The following is a 12976-nucleotide window of genomic DNA, read 5'->3' on the forward strand; positions in this document are numbered from 1 at the left end:
TCCAGGGAGAGAGAGATTAAGAGCCAGGGCTTGTTTCACCAGCTCTGGGAGGAGTGTGCTCATTTCAGGACCTTTGTGCAGGCAAAACACTCACCAACTCTGGATCAAGTATGTGCGAGTTAACGTTGGCAGAACTGAGGAGGAATTTTCACACATCAACTTACACCCAATGATTTATGGTTTCTCACCAGCTTCACTGAGTGCTATGTTGACTTTTGTAATTTTGAAATCCTTTTCTGCCAATGCAGTTGTACGAGGCTGGGTGTCTTTGGGTTTGGGTGGTGGTTGTTGTTTTTTTAATTGTTTTTTCTGAATGAGTAAATACCGTTTGTCCCAAATAATTGGATCAGAGGAATGGCCCCTACAGATCACCAAATCCAATCACCTGATACACTTCCTGAAAACCACCCAGATACTTGCATATCTCACCTTTTTGTTCACAGTTTCAAAGGAAAAGCATCCCAAAGTTATCTGGATAGTCAATGTGGCTATCTATCAAATGCTTATCATTTGATATGCATTCAGAGAAACAGCGTGGCTCAGTGGAAAGAGCACGGCCTTTGGAGTCAGAGGTCATGGGTTCGAATCCCGGCTCTGCCACTTGTCGGCTGTGTGACTGTGGGCAAGTCACTTAACTTCTGTGCCTCAGTTACCTCATCTGTAAAATGGGGATTAAGACTGTGAGCCCCATGTGGGACAACCTGATTCCCCTGTGTCTACCCCAGCGCTTAGAACAGTGCTCTGCACATAGTAAGCGCTTAACAAATACCAACATTATTATATCATTCCAACCCCAGTGGAAAAGATAGCATCTGAGGGAAGGGCTGGTGAAAACTTTGCAGGTTACTTTACAATATCTTTTCAGTTGGAATTGTGTTTCTGAACCAATTTGGAACTCATTTTTAGGACTTCTGGTCTAAAGGTGAGTGGCATAAAATATGTTCAAAGTAAGACTTTTTTTTCAACTCTTGGCTGTTGAATCCAAACAGAGCTAATCAAAGCGATGACATTTATCAAGCACTTAGCGGGGGTAGAGCACTGCACTGGTAAACACTTAGCAGTGTAACATTAATAATATCTATGGCACTTGTTAAACATTTACTATGTGCCAATCACTGTTCCAGTCGATGGGGGAGATATAAGTTAATCGGTTCAGACACAGTCCCTGTCCCATATGGGGCTCAAAGTCTTCAGCCCTATTTTACAGATGAGGTATCTGAACCCCAAAGAAACTAAGTAACTTGCCCAAGGCCACAAAGCAGACATGTGGCTGAGTCAGGATGAGAACGCAGGTCCTTCTGACTCCCAGGCCTGTGTTCTATCCACTAAGCCACACTCAAGTAGGGTAGGTAGGTGGTGGTGGTATGTAAATATCTGCTGCTCTTGGCTGCCTGTCTGAGCTCCGTTATGGACGTTTGGGGTGCTGAAGGTACCCCAGCCCGACTAACCTTACATGACTGGAGTACGGGGATAAGTGGGCAAGACAGAGGCAGATGGATGTCTGCCCCATTGGCAGCAATCCACATTTTCTTCCTCATGGATGGGGAACAAGCAAGACTGGCAGCAGACAGTGACTGTCTTATCTGCTCACCTTGTGTCTATCCCAGTGCTTAGTACAGTGATTGGCACATAGTATGCATTGAACAAATACCACAGTCATTATTATCATATTATGTCTCCCCCTCTACACTGTATGTTCACTGTGGGCACGGAATAGGTTTGTTTATTGTTGTATTGTCACGAGCCCCCGGTTTGCACCAACCAGGATCCTCCTGGACAGGGGGAGCCTTGGTGACACGTAGTAGAAGTCAAACCACATCTTGAGAAGCAGCGTGACTCAGTGAAAAGAGCCGGCCTTAGGAGTCAGAGATCATGGGTTCTAATCCCTACTCCGCCACTTGTCAGCTGTGTGACTTTAGGCGAGTCACTTAACTTCTCAGTGCCTTAGTTACCTCATCTGTAAAATGGGGCTTAAGACTGAGCCATATGTGGGACAACCTAATTACCTTGTATCTACCCCAGTGCTTAGAACAGTGCTTGGCACATAGTAAGCGCTTAACAAATACCAACATTATCATCTCTGATCCCCAAGGTTACTGTGGAAAATTTAGTTTTACCAACGTGCACAGGAGTGACACGTACACTCACTCCACCAAGGGTCCAATACCAGTCAGTGGCCAAAGGAGCCCTTTCTGCCATTGTTTCTTCTTTCTGCTTCCAAGTGCTGCTGCCTTCTGCTGCTTTCTGTTGCTTCTGCTCTCCTTTGCGTGCGTCTGCTCCAGGTTCTTGCCTCTGTGTTCCTTCCCTGTATGCTTCCGCCCCCTCTGCCTCCGTGCTGCTCAAAACGAGCACCTTTTATAATAATGTTGGAATTTAAGCGCTTACTATGTGCAGACCACTGTTCTAAGCGCTGGGGTAGATACAGGGTCATCAGGTTGTCCCAAGTGAGGCTCACAGTTAATCCCCATTTTCCAGATGAGGTAACTGAGGCCCAGAGAAGTGAAGTGACTTGCCCACAGACACACAGCTGACAAGTGGCAGAGCCGGGAGTCAAACTCATGATCTCTGACTCCAAAGCCCAGGCTCTTTCCACTGAGCCACGTTGCTTCCCATCTGCCTTAGGGTTGCAGTTGTGTCTCTACATAGCAGTCACTGATTGATCCAGGTCCGTTATGGGGTAGAACAGGGAGAGAGAGCCCCACCTCCCTCCATGCTTCTCCCCCACAGGCCCACAATCACTTGTCTCAGGTAGAGCCCATCAGTGCCTTAGCCAGTGTCATCCTTGTTGTTGTTCATGGGATCACAAATAATCACTAACAAGGCAGCTTGTTGTGGGCTCACCACATATAATAGTAACAGTGGCATTTAAGCACTTGCTACATTCATTCATTCAGTGGTATTTATTGAGCACTTAGTACAGTGCTCTGCACACAGTTAAGTGGTTTGAAAGTACAATTCAGCAATGAATATTCACAATTCATTCAATACTATTGATTGAGCGCTTACTATGTGCAGAGCACTGTACTAAGTGCTTGGAATGTACAAATCGGCAACAGATAGAGACAGTCCCTGCCCATTGACGGGCTTACAGTCCAGTCGGGAGAGACAGACAAAAACAGTAGCAATGAATAGAATCAAGGGAATGAACATCTCATTAACAAATAGGATAATGAAAATATATACAATTACATTGTATATATTGTAATTGCATATATTGTATATATTGTAAAAGTATATATAATTACAATAAAAATATATACTATATATATAAATACAAATATAGGGATAGAGACAATCTCTACCCAACAATGGGCTCACAGTCTAGAAGGGGGGACTTATATAATTCTTACAATAATAATGGTAATTAGAATAATTCTTACATAATTATGGTATTCGCTAAGCACTTACTATGTGCTGTACCAAGCTTCTGTGGAGCCTGCCGGAAAATAATAATAATGGTACTTGTTAAGCACTTTACCATGTGCCAAGCATTGTTCTAAGCACCGGGACAGGTACAAGATAATGAGGTGGGACACAAACCCTCTCTGTCAAGGTCTTCCGAGTCTAAGGAGGGGACAGTAGGATTTAGTACCCAACTCCTCCTATTCCTAGGCCCATATTCTTTCCACTAAGCCGTATTGCTTCTCAGAAAAGTCCTAGACCATCCAGCTCGTTGGTTTGGGTACAACCAGATCACTTTTTCCCCCACAAATAAAGGAAAAGTCAGTTGAATGATACTTGACAGTATTGGCCAATGGGAGCAGAGATAGTTCCTGCAATCGTTAAGCATCCAATATAACGGAGGAGTCAGGCAAATACAAACCAAAACCCAATCAGTGCTGCTCTCTATCAGAAAGTTCCTAGAATTCTCAGCTTCTACGTCCAAGCCTGGATGGGAGACCTTATACTCAGTTCGTTCCCTTAACCAGTAATTTATTTTAAAGTCTGTCTTCCCTGGTGGGCCATAAGTTCCACCAAGACAGGAATCTGGGCTGCCGACTGCAAATGCAATGTCCCCTGCACAAAGTAAGGACTCAATAAATACCACTAGTTGTTGATTGATTGCTTAGGGAGGAGGGAGAGTATCAAATAGGAACTCTCGTTCATTTTGGCGCCCAAGGACCGGAACAAGGCAGCTCTAAACAGCTGCAGCGGCTTTTTTAAACAAACCTCCTCCCTCCACTTATTTCTTCCTACCATTGGTGTTTGCTCTCCTGCTGCTCCCTGTTGACATTTATTGAGCACCCACTGTGTCTTTATTGATTTTTCACTTCCCCCATTAACCGAACCCTACTCAGTTCCAGTGGGTTTCTAGTGAATGTCATCTCAGCTGAAAAGACAAATGACAGAAATATGCAGACCTAGAAAAAGATACAGAGCAGGAAGAAGAGAAAGATGGTCCAGTTTCTTAATTTGATTCAATTGTATTTATTGAGTCCTCTTTGAGTGCAAAGCACTGTACTAAGTGCTTGGGAGAGTACAACACAACAGTAAACACTCAGTCCCTGCCCCTAACAGGCTCACAGTCTAGAAGGAGAAGCAGACATTAATCGCCACACCCCTTGAAAAGAGTGCAGGTGAGCAACTCTTTAGCTTACCCATCTAGGATAGGGGAATAACTCCTAACTAGAGAAGAGATGTGGAAGTGTTTCATTTTGTCACACATTAAATGTCATTCTTTCCTGCACCTGATGTAAGAACCTGCGTGATGGGAAGACACGGGAGTCTTTGCACCCAGTGAAAGATACATCTTTGATGTTAAACAGACACGAGTGAATATTCAGTGAGACAAGAATTCTTTTAAAAATTTCAGCTGCTTGCGTTTAGGAGAACAAAGTGAGCCTGTGTCCGTTTCAGACGTCAAAGATCTCGGAGTGAGAGAGTGGTTAAAGGGCTGGCAGATCCAGGAGAATGCCTCCGGTATGCACTCGATCAATCATATTTACCAAGAGCTTACTGTGTGCAGAGCACTGTACTAAGCACTTGGGAAAGTACAACTTTAGCCATGCGGATAATGGAATTTCATTCATTCAATAGTATTTATTGAGCGCTTACTATGTGCAGAGCACTGTACTAAGTGCTTGGAATGTACAGTTCGGCAACAGAGACAATCCCTGCCCATTGACGGGCTTACAGTCTAATCGGGGGAGACAGAGAGACAAAAACAATAGCAATAAATAGAATCAAGAGGATGTACATCTCATTAACAAAATAGAGTAATAAAAATATATACAAATGAGCAGACGAGCACAGTGCTGAGGAGAGAGGGAGGGGGGAGGAGCGGGGGGGGGGGGGCGAAGGGGGCTTAACTGAGGGGAGGTGAAGGGGGGGCAGAGAGGCAGCAGAGGGAGCAACAAATCCTTGGAGGAAAGAGGGTGTTTCCAGGATTTTACCTGGATGGCCTAGTGGAAAGAACACGGGCCTGGAAATCAGAGGATATGGGATCTAATCTCAGCTCTGCCACAAGTCGTCTGTGTGACCTTGGGCAAGTCACTTCTCTGTGCCTCAGTTACCGTATCTGTAAAATGGGAATTATGAATGTGAGCCCCATGAGGGACAGGGACCATGTCCAACCCGATTACCTGATATCTACCCCTGTGTTTAGAACAGTGCTTGGCACATAGTAAGTTCTTAATTCCCACAATTATCACTATTATTACTCACAATGGAAAATCATGGAAAAGTGATTATTACGGTTCCAGAGCAGCTTCTGGACATCTCGCAAATAAACCCGTTGAAGGTAAAATCAAATTAGGACAGTCAGTCTTCTGCTCTGCCTAGGTTGACTGATACTAAGATTAAGAGGAAGAATCTACCCATCCCATGGTCCTCAGGCTGCTGGATGTACCTCATTTGCTGAACTCCCGTAGCTCTGCTACAGAGAGAGGAAATGCTCCTTTTTACATGGTATGAAATCACTGCCTTTCCCTCACCAATCCCCTACCTCCCAAAGGCAATGTTTCATCTCCTCTTTGTCCCTCATGTAAAGCGGGGGGTGGAAAAAAAAAATGTGGGGGAGAACAAATGGGAAGGGGGTGGGAGGAAATGAAATTCTTTGTTTAAAGAAGTGCACAGCGAGTCTCCAAACCGAGCAGAAACATGTCACTTTGCTAGCAATCTGCTTTTCCTTAATAATAAGTACAGAATTTTACATGACATGTTGAAAAGTGTATCTCTTTGAGAAGCTGTTCTGTATCTCAGAGGCATCATAAGTACAGAACCATGTAATGTGGCAGTTGCTATGGAAACTACTCATTTTCTATAGAAAAATCTGAGTGGATAAGTCAAGTAAAAAACCCAAATAATTTCTTGAGACCAAGGTTGAAATGTTGTTAAACTGGATTTTTGAATTTACCCAATCTGTTTTTTTCTAATTTTTTTCTTTCTTTTTTTTAATGACTCACCTATCTTAAATGTCCTATGGCTGAGCTGATAAAACTGAGTTTCCTCTGGGCATCATTCAAGTTGAACATTTGGGGTGTGAATGAGCTGTGCTTCCTGCAGCCCAGAGAGGAGTAAAAGCCAGGCTTTCATTGGCAGGAACCTCCCCTCTCACTCAAAACATGAATCTGGGAGCCCTACTGACGCAACACCTGATAGCAGATCATTCTCTATCTGGTGGGGATACTAAAGGACAAATATTCATCAGCTGGCATGTCATTTGGAGGAGGGCTTTACAAGAACACTTGTTCTGTGGGGAGTCACGCTAAAACTTCAGCGAAAGGAATATCTGTCCGTGAAAGTAACCCCATGATTTTGAAGTCTTCGGGACCCAAGAGAAGGTGGAACATTCCTACATCCCACTGGGGTCTGGTTGATTGAAATTCTTTATTTCAGATGTGGGATTTAGGCCTGTTTGAGGACTCTGCTGTGTTCATGCCAACTGCCTGAGAGGGAGGGTCATTCATTTTTTAATCCTAGGAACCTAGTTCCCAAATAATCTTTGAGACCAGCTTGCCCATCAATCTATCGATGGGTAACCAATCCATCATAGTTAATGAGCATTTACTGTACACGTAGCATTACATTAAGCACATGGAAGAGCTCAATATAACAGAGTTTGCCATGCCCTGTCTCTAGCTGGACTGCAGCTGTCAGCCCTCTGATGGGTGACTTTCTTGCTCTGAAAACACTCCAGAAAAGAGGTTTCACAATTTTCTTTGATGCAAATCTTATTTTTGATGATCTTTATTCTCATAAAATTCTACAGGTCATCAAGCTAAAACCCACTTCCGACAATCGATGAATCGATTAATAGTATTTGTTAAGCATTTGCTGTGTACAGAGCGCTGTGCCAAGGGCTTGGGACAGTACCATAGATTAAGTAGGAATGACACCTACCCTCAAGGAATTTACAATCTAGCATGGGAGGCAAATGTCAAAATAAGAGTTTAGTACAGTGCTCTCCCACAGTAAGCATTCAATAAATATGATTGAATGAAATTACAGTTAGAGTGGAAAAACTAGTATAGGTATATGTTCATCTACTTAAGATATTTAAAAAAAAAACAAACAAAAAACTGTGAGCCCCACGTGGGACAACCTGATCACCTTGTATCCCCCAGAGCTTAGAACAGTGCTTTGCACATAGTAAGTGCTTAACAAATACCACAACTTATTTTTAATTTTTAAGATTTATTAGTATATGTACTTAGACTGTGGGCCACATGTGGGCAGGGACTGTGTCCAGCCTGATTAACTTCTATCTAACCCAGTGCTTAGAACAGTACTTGAGACACAGACAGCACTAAAATATAATAATAATAATAGGAATTAGTAATGAAGTACTTAAGTTCTGTAGGGATTGGAAGTACTGAACTTCTAAAGGGATATTGACTCAATCACATTCATTGAGCACTTACTATGTTTAGACCTTCTGCCTCTCCTCACTTCAGTCCACGCTTCACTCCTCTGCCTGGATTATCTTTCTATCGAAATGTTCAGGGCATGTTACCCCTCTCCTCAAAAATCTCCAATGGTTGCCTATCCACCTCCGTATCAAACAAAAACTCCTCACTGTTGGTTTTGAAGCTCTCCTTCACCTTGCTCCTTCCTACCTCACCTCCCTTCTCTCCTTCTACATCCCTGCCTATACACTCCCCTCCTCTGGTGCTAACCTTCTCACTGTGCCTCCATCTCTCCTGACTCGCCGCCAACCCCTGGTCTATGTCCTGCCTCTGGTCTGGAACGCCCTCCCTCCTCAAATCCACCGGACAATCATTTTTCCTTCCTTCAAAGCCCTACTGAAGGTGCATCTCCTCCAAGAGACCTTCCCAGACTAAGCCCCCTTTTCCTAAGCTCCCCTTCCCTTCCACATCACCTCGAGTCGCTCCCTTTGTTCTTCCCCCTTCTCCCCATCCCACACTTATGTATATATGTATGTATCTATAATTCTATTTATTTATATTGATGCCTGTTTAATTGTTTTGATGTCTGTCTCCCCCTCTCTAGACTATAAGCCCATTGGGGGCAGTGATTGTCTCTATTTCTGTATTGTACTTTCCAAGGGCTTAGTACAGTGCTCTGCACTTGGTAAGCTCTCAAAAAATATGAATGAATGAATATAACAATAAACAGGCACATTCCCCACCTTCATTGAGCTCACAGTGTAGAGGGGGAGAACTCAATTACATAGGGGAGGCAGAAGGGAAGGTAAATGGCATAGGGAGTTGAGAGATTTGTTGGAAATGGCTTTCTGGAGAAAAGGAGATTTTAGGAGAGCTAAATAGATGGAGAGAATGGTAAGCTATTGGATACGAATGGGGAAGGAATTCCAGGAAGGAAGGGGGAGTGTGAGCAAAGGATCAGTGAAAAGAGATGAGAGCAAAGCACAGTGAGTAGTCTGGTGTTAGAGAGATAGGTTGTAGAGTGAGGTGAGGTTAGGAAAGGGGAGGGAACTTCAGGCAGCAGCATGAAGTATGAATTGGAGAGAGGGGGATAAAGGATGGTAGGTCAGCAAGGAGACTAATGCAATAGTTGGAATATAGGTGCTTGGACCACCATGGTAACAGTTTGGGTGGAGAGGAAGAGGTGGACTCTAGAGATGTTGTAAAGATAAAACCAAGAGGAATTGGTGAATATGCAGGTTGAATAAGATAGGTAGGTCAAGAATAATGCCAAAATTATGGGCTTATGAGACAGGGAGAATAGTTTATAATGATGGGAATGTCACAGGTAGGAGAGGGTTTGGGTGGGAAGGTGAGGAATTCTATTTTGAACATGTTAAGTTTAAGGTGTCAGTGAAACATTCAACCAAGAAAGGTCATGAAGGCAGGAATTAATGTGAGGCTTTTAAGAGAGGGGACAGGCCTGGAGAGGTAGATTTGGAAATTATCCACATAGAGAGGTAGTTGAAACTATGGAAGTTCCCCAAAAGAGTGGATATAGATGGAGAATAGAAGGTAGAAGGGGACTCAGAATTAAGTCTTGAAGGACTCTCATATTTAGGAGATCAGACAGGGGAGGCACCAGTGAAAGAGGCTGAGAAGTAGAGTCCAGAGAGAAAGGAGAACCAGGAGAGGTCAGCATCAGTGAAGACAAACTTAGATGGCATTTCCAGGGGAAGAGGTGGTTTACAGCATCAAAGGCAGCTAAGAGGTCTGGGAGCATTAGGCTGGAGTCGAGACCATGGGACTTGGTGAAAAGGAGGTTATTGGTGATCTTAGAGAGGACAGTTTCCATGGATTGGAGGGGGGTGGAAGCCAGAATGCTTGTTGTCAAGGAGACAGTCTCAGGACAGGACCTCAAAGCTGCAGGTGTAAACAACTCTCGAGGAGTTTGGAAAAGAATGGGAGAAGGGAGATAGAGCAATAGCTGGAAGGAGCCATGGGGTTGAGAGTTTTGTGGGGGTTTTTTTAGGCTAGGGGATACATGAGCACATTTAAAAGCAGTGGAGCAGGAGCCTTTGGAGAGTGAGCAATTGAAGATGGAGGTCAGGGAGGGAAGAAAGGAGCGGGCAAGTGTTTTAACAGGACACAGAAGGGTAAGGTAGAAGGCACAGGGAGAGAGGGGAGAATTTGAGAGGAGACAGGAGATCTCTTGACATGTACTTGAAAGGATGGAAAAATTGAAGAAGGCGCAGAAGGAGAGAAGAATTGGATAAGATTGGGGGGATTTTGGAGAGCTCACACCTGATCATTTTAATTTCATTGATGAACTAGTAGCAAAGTTATAATAATGATAATTGTGGTATTTGTTAAACACTTACTATGTGCCAGGCACTGTACTAAGCTCTGGGGTAGGTCAAAGACAATTGAATGGAAATAGTCCCTGTCCCACACAGGGCTCTTAATCTCATTCCCCAGGACTGTTCAACTGTTGCTCAATTGTACATTCCAAGTGCTTAATACAGTGATCTGCACACAGTAAGCGCTCAAACACGATTGAATGAATGAATTCTCCATTTTACAGATAAAGGAATGGAGGTGCAGAGAAGTTAAGGGACTTGCCCAAAGTCACACACCAGACAAGTGGCAGAGCCAGAATTAGAACCTGGGTCCTTCTTACTTCCAGGCAATGAGAAAATTGTAAGGAGGAGAGGATTTAGGACGGAAGATGAGGAATTCAGTTTTTCGGTTAATGGACACATTTTAATGTTTGAAGACTGTTAAATACATTCATAGGATCAGTCTCTGGTCTAGGAGGTCAGGATTTGGTGCCTTCACCACCAAAACCTAGGTTCATTCATTCGGTAGTATTTATTGAGCACCTACTGTGTGCAGAGCACTCCCAATCAGGGAAAGGCCATTTTATTCTGAGACTGTAAACTCCTTGAGGGCTGGAATCATGCCTACTGACACTATCGTACTCTCCCAAGTGCTTAGTACTGGGTTCTGCACAGAGTAAAGGCTCAGTAAATCCTATTGGTTCATCTGCTTTCTAAATTCTGAAAACAGAGTTTGGGATCCATAAATGTTTACCCACATGTTATGTATGGATCGAGAAATGCTTTGTTCATAATGTAGAGGTAACAGTTACATGCTCATCATGTGCAAGACACTGTACTAGGCACTGAGAAAGAATACACAAGTAGGATTAGGCATAGTTCTTATCCCTCGGAGGGCAGGAGGGCTCTCAATCTTAAAAAAAATAATGGGAAGAGGGAACTGTCGATAGACAAATGCCTGAATTATATTATTCTAGGGACATTTTCTGGGCCCAAGCAATGGACTGAAAATTGAATTAGTAGCTTACTTTCTTCCAGTAAAATCAGAGAGAGGCTCCTTTAATCCTAATATTTCCATTTCAGATCAACCCTTTGATTTTTCAGAATGGTTTCCATTCCTCAGGGGAAAGACTTACGGAGTTCTGAAACCTATGGGCTAACGGCAAGCTGAACTTCCCACAGTCCTGTCTGCACTTCTTTCCCTCCTGTTTGGTAGGGCATCTGCCGAAGGATGATATTCAACTAATAAATATGTATGTGGGATTTTTATTACTTAATAGTTGTAAGGTTAATAGTCATGGTGAATGCCTATATTTAATGTGTCAATGGGGCTGCAAAATGCCAAGCGGAATAGCTTTAACACACATTAGTTCTACTTGTGAATCTACAAATAAGAACCTTGTCAGAAAAGTATTCAAACCAAGATCAGTATTGATTTTGGTCTTTGGGAAAAGCACTGGACTGTGACAGTTTAAAATGATAAATGTCTAGAGAATTATTTGCTGGTATTGATGAAAAGAAGTAGATATAAAGCTGACAGCATCGGAGGCGTTTATACTCAAACAATGGTCGCAAATAGAACACCGTTAAGGGCTCCAAGCTAATCTCTTCTTTGATATTTATATGATCTCGAACCAAACAACTCTGTCAACAGTTCCCTGGAGTCATAGTAGTAATTATCAGCAAAGTGACTGGGATTGCTCAATTCGACTCCAATACAACAGCCTGTTGTATCACATTTAGCCCCCAGACGGATTATCCACCATCATCTTTACTCTGCAGGTCATGCACACCTCCGGAAATTCATTCATTCATTCAATAGTATTTATTGAGCACTTACTATGTGCAGAGCACTGTACCAATCACTTGGAATGTACAAATCGGTAACAGCAGTCCCTGCCCTTTGACGGGCTTACAGTCTAATCGGGGGAGGCGGACAGACAAGAACAATAGCAATAAATAGAATCGAGATATGACCTGGACTGGTGAGATTCTTCAGTGGGATCCTTCCCTAGCTCCATATCCGTGAGTGAATTAAATAGTAGTAAGAATGATGGGCGCAAGAGGAACAGGAGGAGTGGAAATACTAGTAATGGTATGGAAGTGTAGGAATAGTAGGAGAAGGAAGAATGGTAGTAGTAATTACAGCAATACTAATAGTGGAATTTACTGTGCTCCTCCTGAATGCAATGCACTCTAATAAGCTGTTAAGTATTTATTGGGTGCAAAGCACTGTACTATGCGTTTGGGAGAGTACAGTGTAACAGTAAAGACTTATTCCCTGCCCATAACTAGCTAACACAGGAACACAAGAAGTGCTTTCTGTGAGCACAGAGGAAGCCATTTTACAAGTGACAGTTTTGGATCCCATGCGCAGCAGCGATGAACGAATTCACGAAGGAGCTAGGCTGCTCTATTCCAAGACGGACTGCCGCAAAGGCGATCCGCACTTGAGGCAAGTGGGAGAGGTGGCCTTTCCTCGCTCCTCTACCCAGTAACGGGCTTGGCCCAATCAACAACTGTCAGGTAGAACTGCTGCAATGCTCAAGGCAGATAAATGGCGGCCGCTTTGAATCGGAAAGTGAGAAGGAAGTTGTGGAGGCTTGCATCAGAAGTCTGTACCTCTGCTTTCAGCCAGCACGGCCGCCCCGAACAGCCAGGAATTTCTCCAACTCTTCCGACATGGGATCATCTGCAGGGATTTGATGAAACAGCGGAGCGGACAGCTACATTCGTTACAGTGTGTGTGACTATGTGTGTGTGTCCCTCTCCTGCAATTAGATTGGGAATCAAGTAAAGCTTTGCACAGTA

General features: G+C 43.6%; 1 long non-coding RNA gene across 1 annotated transcript in view; it reads left to right on the plus strand.

Annotated features, from left to right (window-relative positions):
* The window catches only part of LOC114810256, a 30874-nt gene extending 17898 nt beyond the window's left edge, over nt 1-12976 (plus strand). The window contains exons 2-4 of the long non-coding RNA XR_003757975.2: nt 5782-5907; nt 11249-11418; nt 12800-12976. This is a non-coding gene — a long non-coding RNA (uncharacterized LOC114810256). The remainder of the gene's footprint in view (nt 1-5781; nt 5908-11248; nt 11419-12799) is intronic.

The sequence above is a fragment of the Ornithorhynchus anatinus genome, chromosome 3 (assembly GCF_004115215.2).
Source record: "Ornithorhynchus anatinus isolate Pmale09 chromosome 3, mOrnAna1.pri.v4, whole genome shotgun sequence".
NCBI lineage: Eukaryota > Metazoa > Chordata > Mammalia > Monotremata > Ornithorhynchidae > Ornithorhynchus > Ornithorhynchus anatinus.